General features: G+C 42.6%; 1 protein-coding gene across 1 annotated transcript in view; it reads left to right on the top strand.

Moving 5' to 3' along the window:
- Nucleotides 1-23787, top strand: part of plxnb2b (plexin b2b) — a 157411-nt gene that overhangs the window by 32417 nt on the left and 101207 nt on the right. The window lies entirely within an intron of this gene.

Here is a 23787-nt window from a genome sequence, read left to right as displayed (position 1 = left end):
TATGCAGGCAGTGCTTAGCCACAGTACACCATTGAAAACATCTTTTCTTTCTTGTCGTGCTTATAGAAGCGGAACATTGCTGACGAGTAAATGGTTTGTGTCAGGAAACAATGGTCCAATTATAAGTCAAGTCTTAGCCTACTAGTTGGGAGAAGTTCTAGTCTGTCAAATCTTTATTTGCACACCAGTAGGTTTCCATTCTTGTTTATTAAAGAACGCAAGTGATTAGATCTGCTCCGAGGCTTCATTAAATGAAGCTCCCCAGTAATTATCTACACTCACAATAGTTTTGTGTAGACAGCTGGAAAAACTAAATGTTTTCACATTTAATTTAAGCACAGAAAAAGGACCGTTGTTACCACTCGTCTGATGACGTGAATGAAAGGGTGAGCAATATGAACATGTGATCTCGTGAGGCATATTTCATCACTTCTTCTGAAACCGTTCCTGGATTTACTTTAAATCCCAAAGCTGCCACCAAGCCTCAGGACTTGCAGGTTTCTTAGGGTGTTACACTTGTCCATCTGTGGAGTGCTTAACGTGACAGATGACTCCATTTCTCACTCATCTTCTCCCTAATCAGCTGTTTTTTTTCTTCTTCTTAGGTCATAATTCTTGTGCTCCAATTTCCCTTGCAGCATGCCTGCCAGCCTACCCGCTGGTGTTAAAGATAAACAAAATATGGCTCATTTGAAATATAGGCTACACCAGGTGGTTGTTTGGCCTATGCTGAATGATTAGAAGTTTGGTGGAGCTGTGGCTTTCATCAAAGTGCTACAGTTGCGACTCCAAATAGATCACATTAAACAGGCACACTTTTCTGTTTTTTAATTTTTCTTTGCTGTTTTTCGTTTTGATCCTTTGTTGTTGACTCAGTTTGTCTCACATCCCAAAAGATGGTGTGAATGTTATGGTAATGACATGCTTTTTGGTATCCATAAGGATTAGGAGGTGCCAGTCATTTCTCCCATGAGGCTTTGCCTTGTCACAACCCTGGAGCAAAGACATACTTGGGGGATGAATGAATTAGGATGCACTTGAAAAATCTCTCTATTTTTTTTTTGTTGTCTTTTGCAATGTTGTGGGTGGGTCCCTTAGTTTTTTTTTTTTTTCTTTCTCCCTTGTGTGTCACTGCCCCCCCCCCCCCCCTTTTTTCCCTTCTGCATTAAATTTTGATACTTTGAACGTTACTAAAGTAGTTTTGCACTCTTAGTTTTGCATGCTTGACTTGCTCCTTGTTTACTGTGTAAAATGTGCTATATTGTTTTCTAAAAAGGCTCCACGCTTGTTTAGAATATTGCTGATGGCGATACCCAAGCCGTGGCACTTTTGAAGTTGGTTCAGGTTAATCAAGTGAGGAGAAAGCTGTCCGACATCAAAAGTCCTTTCTATGATACTCAAAATGACTCTGAGTTTAAGTATGAATCCCCAGAAATGAGAGTGAATAATTCATTTGTCATGCTAAATCAAAGTGATGATCCTAACTTTAAGGCCTGTGATCTATTGAAATTGTCACAGTGGTTTGTCAGATGACAATGTTTCATGTAATCTGAAGCCAACTGCTATGATTAGGTCATAGCAGGGTAAAAATCTTCAGGCCTATGCGGTCAGCACAGAGCAGGTCGAGCCTTTAGAAAATTTTCATTACCAAAAAAAAAGTCACAGCATTGCAGGTGTATACTAACGTCTTTTAAGGCTGTGCAAAAATGGTTTAAAAAGCCTGCTAACGTGCTCCAGGCATCACCAGAAGCCAACATACCCCCTCATCACCAGCCTAAGTTGGGTTTTCTCTACGGAAAATGGCGAATGTCGTGTCCTTGTGGTACAAAAATAATATAAAATACCTTCTCCCTGACTCATCACTCCTGCCCCTCCTCCTGCAAGTTCGCCCCAACTCCAACATGGTACTGCAGCCCTCCATTTCCACTGCCTCCTGTGAATATCCAAGCTGTCGAGGCTGACTGGGCTGAGCGTTTTCTTGCCAGGGCACAGTTGGACCAGATCCGGCCTCCGGGCCACATATACCGCACCACTCCAGCCCCTGCAAACAAGGCCTGCCCTGTGCAGCTGTCATCTAAATGCTAAGCGCTTTGGATCGCCACGGCCGATTCCTTTTGTACATACTTACTTGTTTTTTTTGTTCGGTTTCTTTGCGACTACTTGCTCTCTTGGAACACGATAGCTTTACATTCTTTACAGCTTGCTGACTATGAACTTCTATTTGTGTTTGTTTTGTGAAAAATACTGAATTTCAACAAGAGTGGGAGTATTTTTCTTTTTTAATAACAAAGGTATATAGTTGCAGAAATCTGTATAGATGCTGCAGATGCTCTTTGTCTATTTTAAGGATTGTGAGCTTTTACTCAAAGGCAGGTTTTTAAGCAACAGACTGTTATCTTTCAGATGATTGTATATGACCTAATCATTGCATCTGTATCCTCTGGAGGATTACAAAATGTGGTTGTCTGGCTTTATATAGGTATTGTGAACCAAGCCCATTTTAAGGGGAGGCAAGTTGAGAGACAGATTCCAGATGAGCCTCTCAAACAGTTTCATGTCAAATCCACAGACATACAAATCTCCACAATGATCTGCCAAGTTTCTGCTGAATTCACTGGAGCAGGAATAGCAGAATTTCACACCCCAGCACTGAGCCCCCGCTCCCCTCCTCTCAGCCATCACTGGGCGCTGCTTGGCAGCAGAGGATGATGGGAAACATCTGTGAAATTTGCTGTGTGTGTGTGGATGGTTGAATACACTCACCAGATAAAGAATTTTGTTTTTATGTTGGTTTTTTTTCTTTTTTTGAGACATCTTTTGTGTAACATCAGGTGAGCACATTCTTTTTTTACTAAACAAACCTCACGGTGGAATAAATGTAGATGCAACAGGCAAACTGTTTCAGTAGTTAAATTGCTCAAGGGATAATCTTTTCGAATTGTTCAGATAAGCGAGCAGCAGCAAGTGAGGAAAAGAAGAGGCGGTTATGCACTTCCTTCGCAGCTAAATTACTTCCGGTGGATGACAAAAAGGAAGGAAAGGCAGCCCCCTGTTGGCTTAATTTTCTATTTTTACACAGCTTTCAATACTAATCATGCTGCGTTTGCACGCTGACTAGTATATTATCTAGAAAAAAAGAAAGAAAGAAGAAGAAAAAAAAACTCTGAGAGAATGATTCAGCTGATCCTCTGGATGCTCCTCTGCAGCTGCCAGCGATGTGACTGCTCAGAGTCACTGAAGTCTCTTTTAGTTGGGTGTGCTGTGCTATATAAATAATGAAATGGAGCCCGTAATTGGTGGTTCTTGGTAATTAGGACCAAGCTGTCAGCTAGCGAAGTTGCCTCAGTCTGATGGCGCTGTAGCTAGGGCAGTAATTACTATTATCTTTGGGGACTGTTGACACAACAGTAATCCCATTCTCGTTGTAAGGATAGTGGGGCCTATGTTTTCTGTCCCTATTTTAAGAGGTCTGTCTGTAATAATACCACAGACTCAAATTTTCAGGTATCTGCATTAATGCTCGTCAACACCAAACCATGGGTGCTAATGGAGAGGAAGACCTCCCTCCTTAAGTTTGCTGTTTGGTGACTATGTGTGAAGAGCTTGTCCATATTTTCATTAGTCAAACAGTTTGACTTTTCCCTTCGAGCGGTGTGACGCCCAACCATAAACAGCATTATCAACCATCTCAGCAGGTTTTCTAATACCCCTGTAATCCTGTCATTTCATTCATGGATACCGCTGGGGTTATACCAGGCTTGGAACGTATCTGCCCGCCTGTCTCTGCTCCTCTGTGTGAGAGATTGGATTCCCCAACTCCCTCTCCTGCTTCGTCTTGCCACACACAAACACACATGTTCGTGCCCCAATGTTCACTCATCTCTTGTCATATCCTCACAGTGTATGGGCTGGTCAGACACGATGAGATGTATAGGGTACAGGGCGATGGCAACAACGTGCCCTGTGTGTAGGTTTTTTTCCTAGTAGCAGATAATAACTTGCCCTTGCTAAAGTGAAGTTCTGTTCATCTGACTCGAGGCTTACAAGCACAGCATGTACTACATGAGATGAAGAAAGTGAATGTCTTAAAAAAAAGGGGGGGTGCCCAGGTGACATTTCCTTTTCCCTGCCGTGTTGTAAACGAATGAACCTGCTGGAGACTTACATTGACTGTATGCAAGAAAGGGTGGAGTGTGATTATTGCGTGAGTGGGAAAAAAAGAGCAGTGAGGGTGAGCAAAGGGCAGAGGAGCTGCTGTTTCCATGTATACAGTAACACGCAAATTGCGTCGTGTCTGAATTAAACATGTGGCACCTCATTGCTTGAGGCGTGATGGACATTCAAACATATTGCAAGGCAGAGAAAATGGCTTTTTAAGTAGGCTATTTATGGCGAAGATATTGTATTCATTTCTTTATAATAAAACATCCATTACAGTCTGAGTGAATGGCGTGGGGAGGTGAGGCCGGCAGAGTGCAGCTCAATGTAATAACAACTGTGCGTCTGCTCTAAATGAGCCAAGGAAAAGAGCGGGTTCCTGTAGATATTAGTTTCCTTTGTAGGGGAGCTCAGATCTGGTGATATGCTTCGCGAGGAGTAATAAAGAAATATATCTGTTTTTATTGTGCCCTGGCGACAGAGTTATGTTTAGAGCTAGTATAAAGAGCTGGTACATGGCGCAAAATGATATTATGGCCCATTAGGTGGGGGCCTGAGCTAAGCGTCGCTACTGGTAACTGAGGACTGGGGGTAATGGGGCCGCGGCGTATTGTCTGTGATCTGCTCTTTCACTTCTCTTGATTGAATCGTCTACATCGCTGGCACTTCATCTCCTGGGGAACCGGAGTAGACAAGGTGATTTTGGCTGAAGACATCACTCTGTCAAACCTGGGAGATAAGAGAATAGGATGGGGGAATTGGAAGGGGTGCGTTCGGAAATGTAAAGGAAAGGTGACGTTTAGGAATTATGGTGTGTAGAGCAAACTGATCCCAAGGTTTATAGTTTTTACTTTGCAACAGAAATCATCTCATTCTGTTTTGTGGGTTCTCAAAAGAAAATAAAACAATAAAGATTTCTTTCTTTTTTCTTAAACTTTAGTATTGTTCAGTCGTCGTCCCCCTCCTGTGGTTTTGGTCTGTTTATGAAACAATACAAATTTAATAACTTTTATAAGATCAAGGTTCTTTGGCTCCTCACGTTGCACTGTGTGTCTCTGGTCTGTTTCTCTGACTCAGTTTCTCAGAATGAGTGAGAGATTTTACAGTATCATTGCATCTTTAGCTCACTTCTACTGTACTACTGACCCTTGACTATACTGCAGTCAAGGGTCTACGAAAGGGGAGACGCTGTAAATTAGAATACCTGGGTTCTCAGGAGTCTCCCACTTGAGACCCATCCACTCTCAGAGCTCTCCTGTAAATTCAGCTTCACTTCTATCACTCATCAAACTGCGTTTTTCCAGTTACATGTTGAGCAGATGAGGTATTGTGCTGAGTGGCATATTTTATCTGCTGTCATGCAGCAGTCAGCATGCGGGCTCAGGAAGTAATGTGAGCCAAGCAGGCAAAGAATTCCAGGCATCCTGAATGAAACCAGGTGTGTGTGTGTGTGTGTGTGTGTGTGTGTGTGTGCGTGTGTGTCTGTCTGTTTTGTTTTGTAAAAAAATTTAATTCTACAATTTGTTCTTTTGGTGTATCTTGCTCGCACATAAGACTTACAGCCATGAGTGAATGTATGTCAGTAGACCGGCTTTCATAATAGTGAAAGATTCAGTGATAAGAAACCAGATGAGGCAGATGTGACTGCTGGCTTGTTTATGTTTGCATATCATGTTGGACTATCAGCTCTCTCCCCTTCACATACCGCTCTGGCTGTTCTGCTCATACGTCTTTCCTCATGTCGATCTTTTTAGTGACCAAAAAAGGAGTAACGCAGCTCCCTCTGCATTTTTGAGACACTCTGTCACATTTGAGCTACCTTATGCTTCCACCTGCCAACGTAGAGAATGGTCAACCCAGAACGAGTGTAAAACAGGCGAACAACCCAAAGTACTACCAGTTAATTGAGAACACAAAGATGTTGAAGGATATACCTTGTTTTGTTTTTTTTCTTTTACACAGGCTGTTTAGCAAAGCCCCAGAGGTTGATCTGCCAAGAGAATGGATTTTGATGTCTCCCTGCCCTATAACAACTGCTAGTTTATTTTCTAATTTAATATTGCCTGTTTTAACTTGAAAACACTGCACGTGTTATAAATTGTTTAAAAAAACAAACAAACACGCACACAAACAAAAAAAGCAGCTGGTTACTGGCATTACACCCACATTGCATAAGTTTTGACCCAAGGCTGTGACTAAAGCATTTAGATGGCTCTGACAGCAACGTGCGAAAGCTTTTCGAATTTGTTCCTTGTCCAAAGACTCCACTCCTTTCGCTTGGGCTCCACTATGCCATCAAAGGAGATGGTGTTCATTGACAGGGTTTTGCTAGCAGGAATGTGTGACTAAGTGTCTGTGTGCTTGTTGCCTGAACATGTACGCCCCATATCAGCCATCACCACAGGAAATGACCAGCCGTTTGCTTTGAAGTCCCAGCAGACTTTTTCATTATTCCTACTATCTCTGGAGACACAAGGCGACAACAACCTCTTACTCTCTCTCCCTCCCCGCTCCTTACGCACCCGCTCTGCACTCACCCTCTGCTGCTCCTCACTCAGAGCTGTGCCACCAAATGCCTGATAGAATGCAGAACAAGCGTCTATTAGCATAGAAAATGGGAGTGCTGGTGGCCACAGGGCACAAACCCCACCACACACACACACACACACACACACACACACACACACACACACACACACACACAAATCCACACACCCTACTTGCCTGAAAAGGCTGAAAGGGCACGTGTAATTGCATTTTTCGTCTGCCTGTGCAGAAACTCAACGGAAGATACAGGGAATTCTAAGTTTCCCCAACCTTGGCCCATCCTTCCACTTCCCTTTTCTCGGTTATTTCCCACTTGCCTCGCTGCACACCTCCACTCCCTTCAACCCTCCACTTCCTCTTCTTATGCTCCTAGCATGTCGAAATGGGTGGCGTGTGGAGATGAAATTAATTGGATCCAACTGTAGAAAGTGTTCAGCCCCCCCGTGGTGCACTGCTGTGTGAGGTGGGATTGGCACACGCTCACCAAAAACTTACAGCAAAACCAAGAGTTGCTCTCTGCTGCCATTTTTTTTTTTTTTTTTTTTTTTGCCAATCTGGATCATCACTTCCTACACACAGTCTTACATGGAATCAAAAAATTGAAATTTTGCACACACACTATATTATACCCCAGTCCATATTTCACCCACATGCACAAGCAAAACAAAAAGCGCATATTTTTTCTGTTGATTCATACAATATGTATGCGCAAGTTTCCGAGCAGGAAGGCAGATGTGTTGTTTGTCTGCCAGTAGGGTGCATGCCAAGGCAGCGTGCCTGGGATGGGTGTGGTTGAAAAACTGGGTTAGGAAATCCCTTGTCGAGGTTATTACAAGCAGAAATACTAATGAAGCTTTTGCTCCAGTAATGGCATTACCAAATGAAAACACTAACCCACATGCTCTAAATGAGCACCTCAATTTCCAGTGACAAAATCCTAATGACTAAATATCAAGTGTACTATACAATTTGGATCATGAATATTAATGGAGGCTTTTATGACATGTAAAAGCAGAAGCTCTATGGTTCTGTTTGTTTTCAGTAACTTATGATAGACACTGACTGTGTATTATGCTGGTACTTTGACCTTGGCCAGTACAGCTCACTCCTTGTTTATTTACCAAATGATCTGAAACCTTTAAATGCATTAGTGTCTCATGTTAATACAAGCATTCCTGAGAGAAGGCAGATTCATGGTGAATTTAGGCGCTAGTCCCACTTTAGTTGCAGCTATGTATCTTTATCGTATGTTGTCCCCCAACTCTTTATCCTCATTTTCTTTAACCCCTCTACAGGGGTTAGACATTTAATAAAGATTTATAGCAAAGATGCATAACCATAGCCTGATTAACATAAGAAAATTTCTAATGAAAGAGTAGATTTAAAAAAAAACCTGGCTTGGCACTGACTGTGAGTGACTTTTTGTAATATAAATATTACTGTAAATAGCACTGTGGATGCATTTCAGGCTGCAGTAACAAAGCCAGGTTCAATACCAGTGCTTCTATTATGTGTATGGAGCCTTTCTTCTGTCTTGTGGTGTTATAAATGCTTCCTCTGTCCAAAGGTTGCTGTTTGTTCCCCTCCTTTGTTGTCTGATCAGTCCTGTGTGGCTGTGGCTTTTTGACTTCTCTGTTTGGCCTTCTCTCTGGTCCTGCTGGCTGGCTTTGTCTGATTTATGACAGTCTGGAGCTAATGGTACAGAACCAGGATTTGTGTCTATGGTGTTGTGACTGGACCAGTGCCGGCTCATTGGCCTCCTCACTTCTCTCTGTCTCTCCGTCGCTCTCTCTCACTTGCTCCCTCTGGATGTGGTGAGCGACGGCCGGTGAGTGAGTCGGTTGTTGATCAGCATCCCCACACTCTACCTCATTTGTCTTTGTCCCCCCCTCCCTTTCTGCCAGAAGAGTCGGGCTGCAGGCTGGCAGGGGATCCAGCTCACCTTCAGACAAGGCCACCAGACCTTGTCTCACCTTTTTATTTATTTTCCTCTCTCAAAATCCCTCAGCACTTCTTTTTACACACTGAAGCCTCATTTCCAGTGCATAGTGCAGCTGAACTGGACTCTACTCATTAAAGGTAAAGTACGTAAAATTTTAAGTTATTTAATAGACAAGGGAATGTTGTATTCATAAATATAAATTGATTAGTGTGTAATTATGTCTTCCAGCAGTCTTGCAAATTTAGAACTAATCCACAAATGGATTAGTGAGCACCAGGTTTTGAAAGATGCTGTATTCCCTCAACATCATGAATATAGTGGCCAAGATACATAATTGCATTTTATGTATGTCGCTAGAGACCAACCACATATACATTATGCAATAGAAGTTCCTTTTAATTTAAAGATCACTGCACTCTCTCCTCCCTCATTTCCACCTCCCTCCTTTCTCTCCTCACTCCTCCTCTCCTGAATAGAAGTTGGGGCTGTAACACACAAAAACATACACAAACATGCCTATTTATTTCACATACTGTCACAGTTACTTAATCCAGCAAATTAGCCCTTTGACCCTCCTGTCTTTGGACAGCTCACGAGTCGGCTAAATGGCAACAACAGCTTGTTATTAGCTAGCAGTACGCTAGCTAATGTTGGACCGAAGTGTCCTAAAAATCACACTTTCCCTCTGATAAACAGTTTGATTTTATTCTGACATCATAAGATGAGAAGAAGTTTTTTTGCTTGGTGCAGTCCAACAATGCTAGATCTGTTTGAAAGAAAATTTCACTAACGGCGGCTAACAGCAGCTAACAGAAGCTAAAAACAGGTAAACGTAGCCAAAACAGAAATGACTACTGACAGAAAAGTTCAGGATATTTTCGACAGCTCACCTTAGTACAGTGGTTCCCAAACTTTTTTTTTGCTGGGCCCCCCTTTGTTTTACAAGAAAAATGTTCGCGCCCCGCACACGCACGCACACACACATCCTCCAACCACACACACATATTTTGCTCCATTGTGGTTTATTTCACACCTCAAATATTTAGTGAACAATTAAGCAAATACAAGTAATCTGCAATAAATGACAGGTAGTAATAAAATAAACTACTAAGTCTTTTACGTAGCGTAAAACACCTACACGGGTATTTTTGAAAATGCAGCTGTTTCGTCCACACGTAAACGGCGTTTTGAATCACCGAAAACTGAGATTTTTTTAAAACTCCTTTTTTGCGTTTACCTGTGGACGAGGAATACAGAGTTTGTCACACAACCTCAAAGGTATGTACCTTTTTTCACGTCACGCTGTGTGCCACGTTATTGTTTACATGAGATGAATTGCAGAATGGCAGATAGAGACAAAATACTGTTAATCTGACTATCTGCAGGTTTTACACGCTTACATACACACGCAGTTACTGTCCCCCCATTTACAAAGGCAGAGGCGTCACGATGTGATTATTTTACGTGTAGTTGTTGTTGTTTTTTTTCCTGTGTAATAATATTCAACATTGCTATCAATACATTTTTCAAAAAATGCCTCTCTGTGCAAAATAGGTTTAAAAACATAAACAGCTGTGGGATACTGTTTGTCCGTGATTTGAACCGGGGGAACAAATCGTGGCAGGATCAGCCTGATATCATTTGTATCCCGCTGTAACTTTACTGTATATAGTATAGTATGTATATCTCCAAAATGTCAGCAGTAGTTAGTCATTACAAGAAGTGTTTGTGAACTAAAAATCACGAATGTGGGATACTGTTTGTCCGTGATTTAAACAGCCCAGTGCTGCTCCCGACAAAGGGAAAACCAGTTCTGTAGGGGAGACCTACCTTGGCACTCGTGCAGGTGAAGCCAAAGGGAAGATATGCTTCACCATATTTTCTAGTCTTTGGCTTAGAATGAAGTTGGTTTGGAAACATATTCAGCTATGCTTCATCTCCTGCTTTGTGTTTCTGTAGGCGCCCGTGCTAGCAGTGTCCAAGCGGTTTTTTGGGGTTTTTTTTCACCCTTTTCATCCCGCCCCCCCCTGCCATGGCTCTGCCCCACACTTTGGGAAGGTCTGCCTTAGTATCACTGTTATTGGACATAATTGGGCTGAGTCACTGAGTCATCATCATGTATGAGACTTCTCTCATAAGGTTTTACAGGCTCGTCAGAGGTAATAGATGTTATCTTCAGTGGGCCAACACCCCACACCCATTACAGATGAAAGGCGGCCAGAGTTACACAGTAGACACTTTAGCTAGGATTATGCACTTAAATTGGAAGAGATTTAAAAAAAGAACGCAAGTGACTGCAATCTACTGACATCTAGTGGCAGTATATTACTCACTCTGCCTTTAATTGATTTAACTGGTTTTGGTATATACTCGTAATTTTCAGGTTATGAGTAAGAAACAGCAATTACGATTTTTGTCCATTTATCTGCCATGGCTGTCATATATTCCTACTCATGTGTCTGTCACACAAATGCTTTGGATTTTCTTTCTTTACTTTCATGCATTGTGTTTTTGTACTTTTAAAAAACCTCCATCTCATTGCATGACTTAAAGAAGGAACCACACCACAAAACAGTTAGGAATCATATTGCAGTTTCAGTGTCAGTTTGAGAGCTGTTAAAGCACCAACTAATGCAATAACTTGATGTCCTCGACTGTGATGACCACCTTGAAAGTCTCATATGTTTGATTAGGAGAATGAAATATAGGTAAGTACCTTGCACCAAAAGTAGAACCTCCACCACGCTGTGGAAATGCAACTTAACATAGGCCTTTGCCAGCCCTCTGTGTCAGTGCTCAAGACTGAGCTCAGGCTGCGAGGCAAACGGGGGGGGGGCCTTGTATGTGGAACTGTGTTAATTAGCACAGGAGTCTGGAGACGAAAAGCATGATATTTACTGCCACAGTCCCCCCTCCCGCTCCCCCAAATCTCTCTCCTTCTTCCTCTCTTCCTTTTTCTATGACTCTGGAGGTTGCTTCCATCACACCGCTTGCATCGCCAGGTTTGTGAAGGATGTCGCTGCCAGCTGTCGTTTTCATGGACGGCTGCCAAGCTCTCTCCATATCTTCCGTCCGTTGTCATTTTCTCATTTATTCCCATCTCTTGCTCTCTTTTTCCCCCACACTTCCGCTGTTTATCTGTTAATGAACTCTGTGTCTCAAGCCCAAGCTCCAGCCTTGCCTCAGGGAGAAGGTTTTTTTTTTTTTCTTTTCTTTTTTAAAGATGAGGACAGTGTGGGAGCGCTCATTGGCACGTTGGCATAGTCATATGTACCAAGGTCGCGTAGGGCGGAACACGCCCAGGTCGGCACACAGTCTGTGTCCGCTACACCATGCCAGCTCTGCAATCTGTGAGCAGTGTGTTAAGAGCAAAACAGATACTCCATTTCCCTGATGGCTTGGTGGCGTTTGCCTTCTTCATTGGCCCAATAAAGGTCAGAAGAGTATGGACAGACAAAGAGAGCTTTATATCCCTTCTGAACAATAAAAATCCCATTGATTGATTGGCAGCTTCTGCATGAACGTCCTCCCAGACCAAGCAACATGTTTTTTTTGCGTGGAAGCAGTCCTGCTGATGCTGACTTCACCCCAACTGAGCTCTTTGCACTTTGGGTGATTTGTCGCAAATTCCGCTTGTGAGTTTCAGATAGAAAGATATAGTTAAAGACAGAAGCAGTGGGCCAGCCATTCTGTTATTGTACATGTGTCTGAGCCATTTAGGGTTTTGAAAGCATGGCTAACGTAGCCCACACAGACTGCCATCCTCATTCAATCAAAAGAAGAGGATTTTTCAGTTTGTCTTGAGATTTTGAATTTATCTGTGAGACTTACTGTCTGTATGCGTGAAAGTGAATCCATTTGTTTGTGTGTCTGCGTTATAGTTCCTGAGTAGCCGTGTCTCCCCTGGTGTGCCAGAGCTGTTAAGCTCTGCACTTTATTTTACCCTGGCCTCCTATGAGGTGTCATAGCGAGCCAAATGTACAACAGAAATAAAGACTTGACATCCCTCCTGTTGCAAAAGTGAAACAACCCCTCCTACATGGACACACAGACAGTGCATTTACAGTCAATTCTTTTGTTCGCTGCTTTATAACTTTTGCTCCTGAGATTTCTGGCTTTGTAAATTAAGCTCACTTGGCCTCTGATTGTATCAATTAATCTGCCTTGGCAGTGCTTTGTGAAGGACATACTGGGCAAGGCTAATTGTGCCTTTAAACCAGATACATACGAGAATTTCCATGTCATTAGTAATCCTTCTACAAATACAAGAGACTATAAAATCATTTATATTCCTCTTTATTTTCTGTGTTGTTTTATTTTTTACATCGTGTGCCTCTCCATTTGTCCTACACCCCAATAACTCTCCCAATAGTATTCCACCCATGGGTTGATAGGCTTTTGAGAGCTGAGTTTTAAATATCCTTTCATTGATGAAGTTCTTTGATACCCTTGTTAGAGTGAGCCGATTCCAACATTGGGGGAATTAAGGCCGCTTTTGTACACTGAAGCTCCTCGGTGCCATGCAGCGCTGTGATAGTGACTTCTCTCTGAGAAATAGAGGAATGGGGACAGCGAGGGTGGGAGGGAGCATCTCTCTGATCTTCTGCCTTTCTCAGAACCATCTGTCTGGTGCTGGCCCAACATTCTGTGCCGCTTAGTATTAGCACTTACAAATATATACATTTCTCACATCTAGCTTTTGAGAGAAGTCATACCCCACACTGAGATATGCTCGCCAGGAGATGGGAAGCGAGAGCAGATTGGAGCCGGGCATAGTTGTGGGAGCGATGCCTGCCATTTCTTCCTTGATGGGAGGGTTGGAAACGAGGAGGGGAGGAGTGCACACATTTGGATGGATAATGGAATCGGGACGAGACCTTGGCTGTGTGATCAGGGCTTATCATAAATATCTCAGACTAACTAATGAAATATGTTTTTTGCAGCTTGATATCACATCAAGCAACATTTACTCTGCATACTGACTCACATATGTGCACATGTATCAGTTTTACACTATATCTTTGCTAAATCACCAACTTGTATTGAAAACGAGGCTCAAAACTGTTGATACCCGCTGTGAACACGACATATAAGTATTCACTTAGTTATTATTTATTCCGTGTTTGCTGCTGTACAGATAGTTTTGCTCTGTTAGTTACAGATAGAAGTGTAAAAAGTTCAGGAGCTCAAGCAAAGTGAAATTCACAAATGCTAATAAGCTACATGCAGCATAGCACTCTTCTTGTCACTTGTCAGCATTAGGTAAGCTTCTGAATCGTACAGCAGGATGATTTGGTGTTAAGTCTGTCGTCTGTCTGCTCTTCCTCCTCTTTTTTTTTTTTCATAGATATCTTGGGGTGAGCAGCTTTTATCCAAGGCTTCTATTTCTCTTTAGGAGCTAGTGACTGACTCTCCCACCCCTCCTCCTCCTCCTTGGTTTCTTGCTGCTGTGAAATGGAATTGCTTTCTCGTTCATTAAAGATTTTCTTGTTGCTGCCTCGTACTACTCCAGGAGTGAGATCACTTGAAATGGCTGAAAGTTCTCAAAAACCACTGGAGAATTATGGGGTGGCAGCAGTGGTGTGGCAGTGGATGGGGGCGCATAAATAAGGAAAATTGCTTTCCCCCCCCATTTTTCTGAATTAAATCTGTTTGGGGGACCTCATTTTTTTCCCGACAACACACAAATTAATTCCGGCAAGTTGTCGCTTTACATTAAAGCATGAAGTGGCCTGCTGGTGTAAGGGAAAGCAATCCCTCTTCTGGTTGCCATGGGAGCAGGTGCATTGTACGATTGCATACCAGCTGTGTTGGTTCTGCCAAAACTGCTGCCCACCTATATCCTATGGACTTTTCTTGAGATGAATGGATTTTCCCTCTAAGAACATTTTGGATTGTACTGGTATTTAAAAAAAAAAAAAAAAAAAAATACTATTCCCATGTGTGGCTTACTCCAGTCTTTTCACGTGATTTCTCCATTTTCTTTTGAGTATCAAACAGCAGAGGATAATCTGCATGTTCTCCAAATAATACCAGTCTTCCTGAGTGAAGTGTCTGTAAACAGTTGTTTGCAGTAAATGAGCCTTATGAACTTTCTCGCATAACTTGCCTCCTCCATACCTCTCGTTTTCTCCTTCACTTGCTTCCTCCTCTTTAAACTCTCATCATCATTTCCATCTGCCCCTAAACAACACAACTGTTCCTTGCGTCTCACGCTAATGCCCCAGCACCCACAGTGTTGGCGCACCAGCGCAGCATTGCTTGGTGGGTGTGTAGCGCCAATCTTAATCACATTGGGTGAGCACACCTGTGAAAACAGATGTCCACCGGGGCTGGCATGCTGTTCCTCTTTAGGGTGGAGCTTATGTGTCTGTGTGTGCGTGTGTGCTGCTGTGTGCCACTCTTTCTCTTCCCTCCCTCTCTTCTGCACAGAGCTACTAAGGTTCCCAGCAGGCAGTCCTGGCCTCGACACCCAGACAGGAAGAGCCCACGGCAGCATCAGGCAGGAGACAGGAAACACCAGTCCCTGGATTTACCCCCTGCCCTATATATTTTAATACTAGTCTTGCTTACAGATAATGAGACTGAATGATCAAAGCCACAGATCTTCTCTGCTTTCATTTTAAATAAACATGCTGATATATTACAAAATCATCTTTGAAGAAATTTGATGCTGCTAAGACCGAAACATTTTTTTTCTTTTTTTTTAAAGGCAGAATTCGATAAACACCAGGTGTTGACCTTTTAAATGAAGCTCTTAGATTATGAATGGGTCTCAGCCATAAGAATGAGCTTACACTGATATTTGCCGTATAGAAAGGCATTAGTACAGGCTGCTATCCGATTTAAGTACTTTATGATGGCATTCAGTCAGTGCAATGTTGTTTTGTATAATTACATCTTTATCTGATAGAAAGCATCTTTTAAAGCTAGATCCACACAGCTTACGCCTAGAGGCGTTAGGAATAATGTACGTCGTTAAATCGGTTTGCCAGATAGCTACTGATGTTAATGAGTTAAACAGACAGAATAATCTGTATTAGTGAATTTTAAAAAGGCAATAAACTCAACGCTAGACATAGTAGGAAAGGATTAGCCTTTGTGATTTCTATCCAGCTGTGCTTTCCCATTTGCCTGCCTAAAGCCTCAATCCATTTGTTACTGCCAAATCCTCCTGGCTGCTCTGTTTGGTAGAGGAGCTTCTCCCAGGTAGCCATCCTCCACAGACACAGAAGTCGCCAAACGCTGGCAGACACTCCCCTTGTCCTGGTTCACAAATATCACAAAAGACAAAAAATATTTTCTGACTTAAATTCAGGCGGGACTTGTATCCTTTTTGGGAGCTGATTTGATTTCCTGGAGTGGATTTAATGGTACATTGATATTACTTCCACCTTACTAATTATTACTGCACAAACTGCCTGCTCAGTTTTTGATTAACCTCCATCTGGACAAATAATTTAGCTCATCTCTGCATTGATATACTGTGCATATAGGTGCAATCGTTGTTACTAGGTTTAATCAGCTCAGCACACTGTGTGACAACTGAAGGAACAGAAAAGGAACCTGATAACTCATTAACATTTGTCAGCTCTCATAAGGACGGGAACTACTAAAGATAGACTTTAGTTAGTGAGGATTGTGTTTTCACCCCGACTCATAGACTGTAGTCAAACTGGAGCTATGGTACGCTTCATATAGAAATTATTGTTTATTTCCACTGTAAAAACATAGTCTAATCAACATTCACAAGAAGTTGCATAAGTAGTATTTTCTTCCCACTGTTAATTAATTAATTACAGCTACCCAGAGTAAATAATTTTAATATTAGAAAAGAAACTTTGACTCTTGGTGATGGTCTTATAATTTCCTGCAGCTTTTCATTGTGTATTACAAAAGCCCATTAATTTGCCATTGGCCTAAATGCTGTCTGGAACAACAACAACTCTTATTACAAGAGAAGAGGGAAACATTTCATTACCCACGCCTCTCTAATAGTATTCCTGTCCAAACCAGGGCTCATGAAAACTTTTAACACCACAATTAATCTCTTCTGCTGGGCTGGAAAGAAAACTATCTGCATTGCCTGAGACAGCATGTTATAAGTTATTTTTTTTTTTAAATTTATGATTGAGCTGTACCATCCACTTCCATTGATGCACATGGCACATCCAGCAGGTTCCCTACTGCAACATGGTCCATCCATGTTCCAGGCTCCACACGCTGCTCCATCTTTCCGTGCATCCAGCATTGATCCAGCCTCTTATCTCCACTCTGATCCCTGTGTTATTTCAGGAGCATAGGGATTGCTTAATGATCTATTGACCCGATCTATCGATCTGTACAGTCAACCACAATGGGCCATCCACTAAAGAGGAGCCTGTAGGGCACACACTAGTCTCTTGAGTCATGCCCTCCCATCTCCCATGCAACCAATCTCGATCCTCTTTGCTACCCTGCGTAACCTCACCAAGACTAGGTCCTAATGTGCTTTAGGCTTGTGGCTGTAAAGTGCTTGATATATTTTCGCTACTAAACAGCACTTTTTCTAAGATGACTTCATGCAGATGACTTTGCATAGATAAATCTTCTCACTGTTTCCATTTAACCCTAATGTCTATGTGTAAATGAGTTGCTGACAAAGACACAGCAGCATATCTGGTTTGTTTGAAGTGAGATTGCCTCATCTGGGCTGTGACTTTTATGCCCTCTGCAACAGGCTTGCTGCTTGATTTAATCAAAAAACAAGGCAGCAGACTGAGATGAATTTGAAATGCAGCGGTGCAATGTAGGGTCTTACCCAGCTTAGTTTACCTTTGTTAAACATAACCTTCTAATTTTGACAGTAGTAAACCTAAAAGAAGAAGACAGCTTCCTAGTAGGTGAATAAGGATCTTATTTATAGGCCGCCTGCTGTGCATACAGGTGTAAATACATATAGTCTAACACATGAAGAAACCACTTGAACACAAGCGACACATTTGATTGGATCTTTGCCTGCGCCGTGGCACCTTTGACTCCAGTTGCTGAGCTTGCCATGGATGAAATCCTCAGGGATTTGCAAGACACAAATAAATGACTCTGCTGTGCTTAATGCATTTGCGGGATTTTTGCCAGTGCTTTTGTGCTTGCATTTGTCCTGCTTGCAGTCCGGCTTAAAGATGGCAAGCATGGTTGGTCAGTGTGTCTGTTTGTCTGTGACAGTTTCAGGGAATTTTCATTAAATTTGTTATGGATTATCATGGTCCAAAAAAGAAAGATTTTATAATTAAGTTTGCCTAACCTTTCATCTTCAAGTCTGGTAAAAAAAAAAAAGAAAGTTGTTTTTGAACCAGCACTTTAGGTAATGACATGGTGTTTTTCATTTTATTGTTCAGTTTCACAGTGTGTAATTGCAGCCTAGAGAATTTTGTTTAGCAAGTTACTGATAATATGTTTTAGTGCATCTCCAGGATCTTTGGGATTTGCCATTTACTGCAACAGCTGCATTTAGCATTGATGAATCACTGTCTCTTTCCTTTGTCAGTTTTGACTGCCATTGAGTTTGCAATGCAAAATGGCAAAATCAATCTGTCCACTCTGGCATTATAAATGACCTTCTGGGGTTCATAACTGTTCTCTTGTGTGCAAAAATGTAATCTTTTATTAATCTGGTAGTTATACTGACCTGCGTTATGAAAATTCGGGCATTTCTTTCAGGATCTGTAGGGAAAAAACTGTCGGTTATGGTCAATAATAAAATTGTCTGTATTTTAGTGTTTTGGTATAGTACTGTCATAGTTTGCTTAACAATGAAGCCTCTGTGGGTGAGTAGCATGGTTTTAGATTCTTTGTTATTTTCTAACTAGATTTAGCATCTCATCAATAACGTTTTGTTAGTAACCATGTTATTCATCCAAGACTGTCTCTGAAAATTACATTCTGAATATTTTTTACTTTTTGAGAAAAAATACAGTGGAATGGATTTTTAACCAGATTGTTTAACACAGTCGTTGAGAGTGGTGAGAGGATGCCTGAGAAATAGAGAAGAAGATCACTAGCACTGATTTTCAAAAGCAAGGGTGATGCTGTAGTAACTACAGAGAAATGAAGTTGATGAGCCATGAAGATATGGGACAGAGCCGCTGAAGCTAGGTTAAGAAAAGAGGTGAGGATCAGTGAACAGCAGCATAGATTTTTATGCCGGGAAAGGGCACTACAGATCCAATGTTTTCTTTGAGAGTGCTGATGGAGAAGTATAGAGAAGGTCAGAAGGAGCTGCACTGTGACTTTTGTGGATCTAGACAAGAAAGAATATGATAGGGTGCTAAGAGAGGAGGTGTGGAAGTCAGGAGTGTCAGAAGTATGTGAAAGTGGAGCAGTACATGTATGAGGACAGACAGTGGTGAGGTGTTCAAAGTGAGGTTGGGATTACATCAGGGAAGGGCAGGTTGAATAATGAGGTTAGGCAAGAATCTTCATGGATGATGAGGTTTGCATGGTGGTTCTTAGCGAGAGTAGTGAGCAGGTGAGAGCCTGGGGAGGTGGAGGTATGCAGTGGAAAAAAGAGGAATGAATGTCTGTAGAAGCAAGACAGAATACATATATGTGAATGAGATGGAGGCAGGTGTAACAGTGAAGCTGTACGGAGCAGAGGAAGTGAAGGGAGATGAGTTTACATATATGGTATGAACCCTCTAAAGCAACAGATGTGAAGAAGAGAGTGCAGGCAGGGTGGAACTGGTGGAGATGAGTATCAGGATTGATTTATAACACAAAAAGTAAAAGGGAAGGTTTACTAGATGTATATGCCATGATGGTTTGGAAACCCTAACACTGAAAAAAGACTCGAGGTAGGAAAGATGATTTTCAATAGGAGAGATTAACGATAGTGCATGAGTGCATCGGAGGGACAGCTCAGGTTGAGTGGTTTGGAGGCAAAGTTAGAGAGACAAGGCTGAAATGGTTTGGAGATGTGCAGAAGAGGGATAGTGGATGTATTAGTCAAAGAATAGTTAGTATGGAGCTGGCAGGCAGGAGGAAAAGAGGAAGACCACAGAGGATTCATTGATGGTGTGAAGGAGGACATGTAGAGAGGTGGTGTGACATAGGATGGTGCTAGGGATGGAGATGGAGGAAGATGATCTACTGTAGCCACCCTTGAAGGGAGCAGCCCAAAGGAGATGATGGAAGTTGGCAGGCAAAATGGTGGAGGCTTAATCCCCAAGATATCAAATCACTTTGGTTGGACTTGAGCACCAAAAAACTTTGTTAGGTTTTTAGATTCAGGTAAAAATCATGGGTTGCCAGTCAACACATGAAAAGCATCTCTCCCATTTGTTTTTTTTTTTTGTTATTACAAGTGTGCCATATACAAGTCTGACATTAGAGTTAAAGACAGTCCCACATTTCATCAAGTCATGAGCAGTGGAATGACAAGGTGCACAGATTCGATGATGTGATTATGATTGTCGACACACGGTATGTGGCATTATAAAAATTAATGTGGCACCGATCGATATCAGACAACTTTCAAGCACCTCAATTTTATACTTGCTGCAGGGAACAGATGGTATCCGCTGATAATGTTGCCCGAGTTGGATCCATTGCAAAAGAGATACAGAGAGGGGAGACCAGATCCGGAGCGCACGAGACAGGAGAATAGAGGTTAAGGCACTGTGTAATACTTATTCGCCTAACCTGTGTGGATGACTAATTCCATAATCAGATTTATGTAATGAATAGTTAATTGCACATCAGCTCCTACTGGTTATGTACACAACATGTGACCCCCTTGAAGTTGTGGATTCATTTACACAAACATCAGCAGCACAGTTGCTGTGCAAACTGATGTCTGCGCTCCGCCGCCGTTATCATTAGCGGCAATGCTTTATGTAGCTGGAGGGCATAAATTTGTGTTCACACTGTGTTTCGAGGGAAAAACGTTCCAGTGACACTCAAATATTAAAATACACCCACAGGCATGCTAAAGCCTCAGTAGCAGAGTACTTTATGAGATGATTCTGCTTTAGAGGCCTTAGAGTAACCTGTTGATGAATTTCTGCATGCAGAAACTTGTTTGTAATTGATCGGCCTTGGCGTGGCATTGATAGGAACGAGAAAATAGTCCTATGTGTACACCTCGTAAATCTATGTCATGTCGCGTTGAATCTTCTCAAACTACATACACGTCCTTAGGGAACTGGTGAATGAGATGAGCGTCCACTGCTGAAAAGCTTGTTATTGGAGTCCATTTCTGTTCTGGGATTCCTTTTGGGCCCCTGTGATTACATTGTCTTAGCCCGCTGTGTTTGTGTGCGTGCCTGCCATTATATGTGTGTGTATTTCTGTCTGTGTGCGAGAATATGTGCCTCGCCAAATTTTCTGCTCTGAAAGTAGGCCCGAATAAGGGATCAGAATTCTTAAAACGAGTCTGGGCACATCTGGTTTTGATTGGCAGAGGGAAAAAAGGGTCCCTGTGTTCTAGGGACAGGCAGTAAAAGCCTGACCCAACCCAGTCTAGCCCAGCCCAGCACAGAACCAGCCAGCACAGGGGGGGGAAAAGTGCAGGACTCTCCCTTCACCCCTCCCTAGTTATTTTGATTTTTGGCCAATTCTCATAATCCCACAGTAAAGCCCCTGGCAGCAGTTTTTTATAAACAGTGCTCAGAGCTCTCCCATTCCTTCCATTTCAATATAAGAAAGTAGGAGCTGCCATGAGCCAGGTAGACCCAGAGCTCCATTACTTTTGGCGGCAACTCTTGTGTCTGGGATAATGATGCCCCGGGGGGTTGAGTGTGTGCCTGAATGTCTGTTTGCTCATCTTGCCACCTTAGTCGAAGTAGAAGGGAGGAAAATTGCTATGGGCAGGCAGTATATTGAACGCCCTTTCATGGCGGGTGCTAAAGTGGGTAATTCTTCCATCTGTTTGATGTTCCCGTTAAAGGTGGGGAGGTCTCAACGTAGCAGATGTGTAAAGGATGGGCACGCTGCAGATTGAGCACGACAGAACAGACACCTGCCCCCCCCCAATTTCCCTTCAGCCAAGCGTAACTGAGAGCAGTGGCAATTAAAAACTGTTGCCAGCATTCACAGCGACTACCTGAAGCCATTGTTTGCCTTGCCTACTCTCATCACGCTCATTATTGGGACCAGCATTTTCACCTGTGGCACATCACTGCGGTGCTGGTTTAGGAGATAGCCTGGCTGCCTTCTCCCCCAGTGGCTGCGGCTGAAAACAAGCCCTGTCACCTCATGAATCCAGCTCTAATTCAAATCAAGCGTGTGTGTTTAGCCTTCTGAACCTTCAGCCCTCTGCTTGGACATGGAGACAGCTAAACTCCAGCTACAGAGAGAATATCATGGCTTCTGTTATTGTGCCTTTAGTGCTGAAGGGACTATTTGCTGTCCTTATTAAGCAGGCTGACTGGTGACTGGGCAGCAAGCCTGGGTGTGTGGGTATTCTCTGTGTTCGTGGTACGGCTCAGTTTGGGCTGCGCATGTGTGTCTGAGAGAATGTGGAGGCAGGCAGGACGCCTAAGGCAGAGCACTGAAGCCAAAGAACGACTGGTGTTTCCACACATGCCGCAGATCTAGTGACCCTCACCAGCATAATGACTGTGGGGTTAATTCCCCGGGAGTGGCCCAGCAGTCAGAGGGAAGAAATGAGGAGGGCAATACAGTAGGCCCCTTGCAGCAGGCTATACAATGCTGCTGCAGCTCTTATTCTTCTATGTAACACAGAGTGATATGTTTCTACCCCATCCTTTCTGATGGGATTTAGCAAGCTGCCAATAATCCACTGGCACTGCAAGGAGCATTTCTTCCTCTTTCTTGCTGTTTCTCATTCTCATGGAATCCTAAACCTAAAAATAATTTCACCACAAATGGGTGAAAAGCGCAGAGGGAAGGGGGTTGTGTTTCCCCCCCCCCCCCCCCCCCCCCCCCTTTTTTTATCCCCAAATCATGGCTGAAATGTTTGAGAGAGGATTTTGCTGGCACTGAGCAAGAAGTGGAATTACACAGTGGCAATCTTGTACTCCATCGCTGAGGCGCAATAAGTCGAGGCAAAAATGCCCATTTCCCCACCGCATTAAGTGATTTGCAGGGCACCATCTGAGGAGGATTTGAGCACATGAGAAATCATCCATTTGCATGACATTTTCTTTCTCAAGAGGCAGAGGAATGTTAAGTGCCGTTACCGTTTTCTCCCAGACACTGTTTGGGAAATTGTTCTCATAAATAATGTTTTCAAATGAAACTGCAGTCATGCTGTACACAGGAATGTCCCTGAACAATACCTCTGAGGCCTTTTTAGCTCTGATTGTATCTTCGTGTATTTACTTTCCATAGCTGTAAATCATTAGTGCCGTGTCACTTTGCCAATAATGTCCACTAGTATTCAAAATGCACTAAGAATTGGAGGGGGGAAATGAAAGGCAGTGTAAAAAGAAAACCAAAAAAAACCCCCTAACAACCGTGCATTACATAGACACTCTGATTTCCAACAACACTCACCAAATCCACATTCCCATCTGCAGCAGCTACAGTTTGTTTTTTGTGTGTGTCGGGATTGTAAATGGATGTGAAGGGGGCCAGTTTGACTGTAATCTGGAGGGAGAAAGAGAGAGTGTGTGTGTGTGTGTGTGTGTGTGTGTGTGTGTGTGTGTGTGTGTGTGTGTGTGTGTGCGCGCGCACATGTAGGCAAGTGTGTGGAGAGCAATGGCTGCACTCCCCGTTGTTACATAATGATGAGATATTGAGTGTGTGACCTGGTACCACTTTATCTCTCCGTGCACAGATTGCATTCCATGATATAACGAGACAGATATTCTTAAATGGAAATCCTGGACAGGGTCGTGATTACCGCGATAAAACTTAAGGTCACACTTCACGTTATACAAGACAGCCTTGCATATATGCATATTAAGCTAGGGTGTTACTGCTATGGAGAACATACTGTAATCATGTGTCTCGAGGGTTTTTTTTTTTTTTTTTGGTTATTAAACAAGCCGACATTGCTCGTGCTCACAATAATAAAAAATTTTTAAAAATAAAACCCATCACTGTGCAATAAATTAACCAATAAATCGGTTAACAAAGAGCTCGCGGATCAGAGTCAACAAGTGCGATATGCACAAATTGGTGGATGGAGCTGCTGT

This window comes from Diplotaxodon limnothrissa, linkage group LG7 (assembly GCF_057381915.1).
Source record: "Diplotaxodon limnothrissa isolate DT_005_m linkage group LG7, D_limnothrissa_male_GT1.1, whole genome shotgun sequence".
In the NCBI taxonomy this organism is placed as follows: Eukaryota; Metazoa; Chordata; class Actinopteri; order Cichliformes; family Cichlidae; genus Diplotaxodon; species Diplotaxodon limnothrissa.
This window is presented reverse-complemented; position numbering and strand designations above follow the sequence as displayed.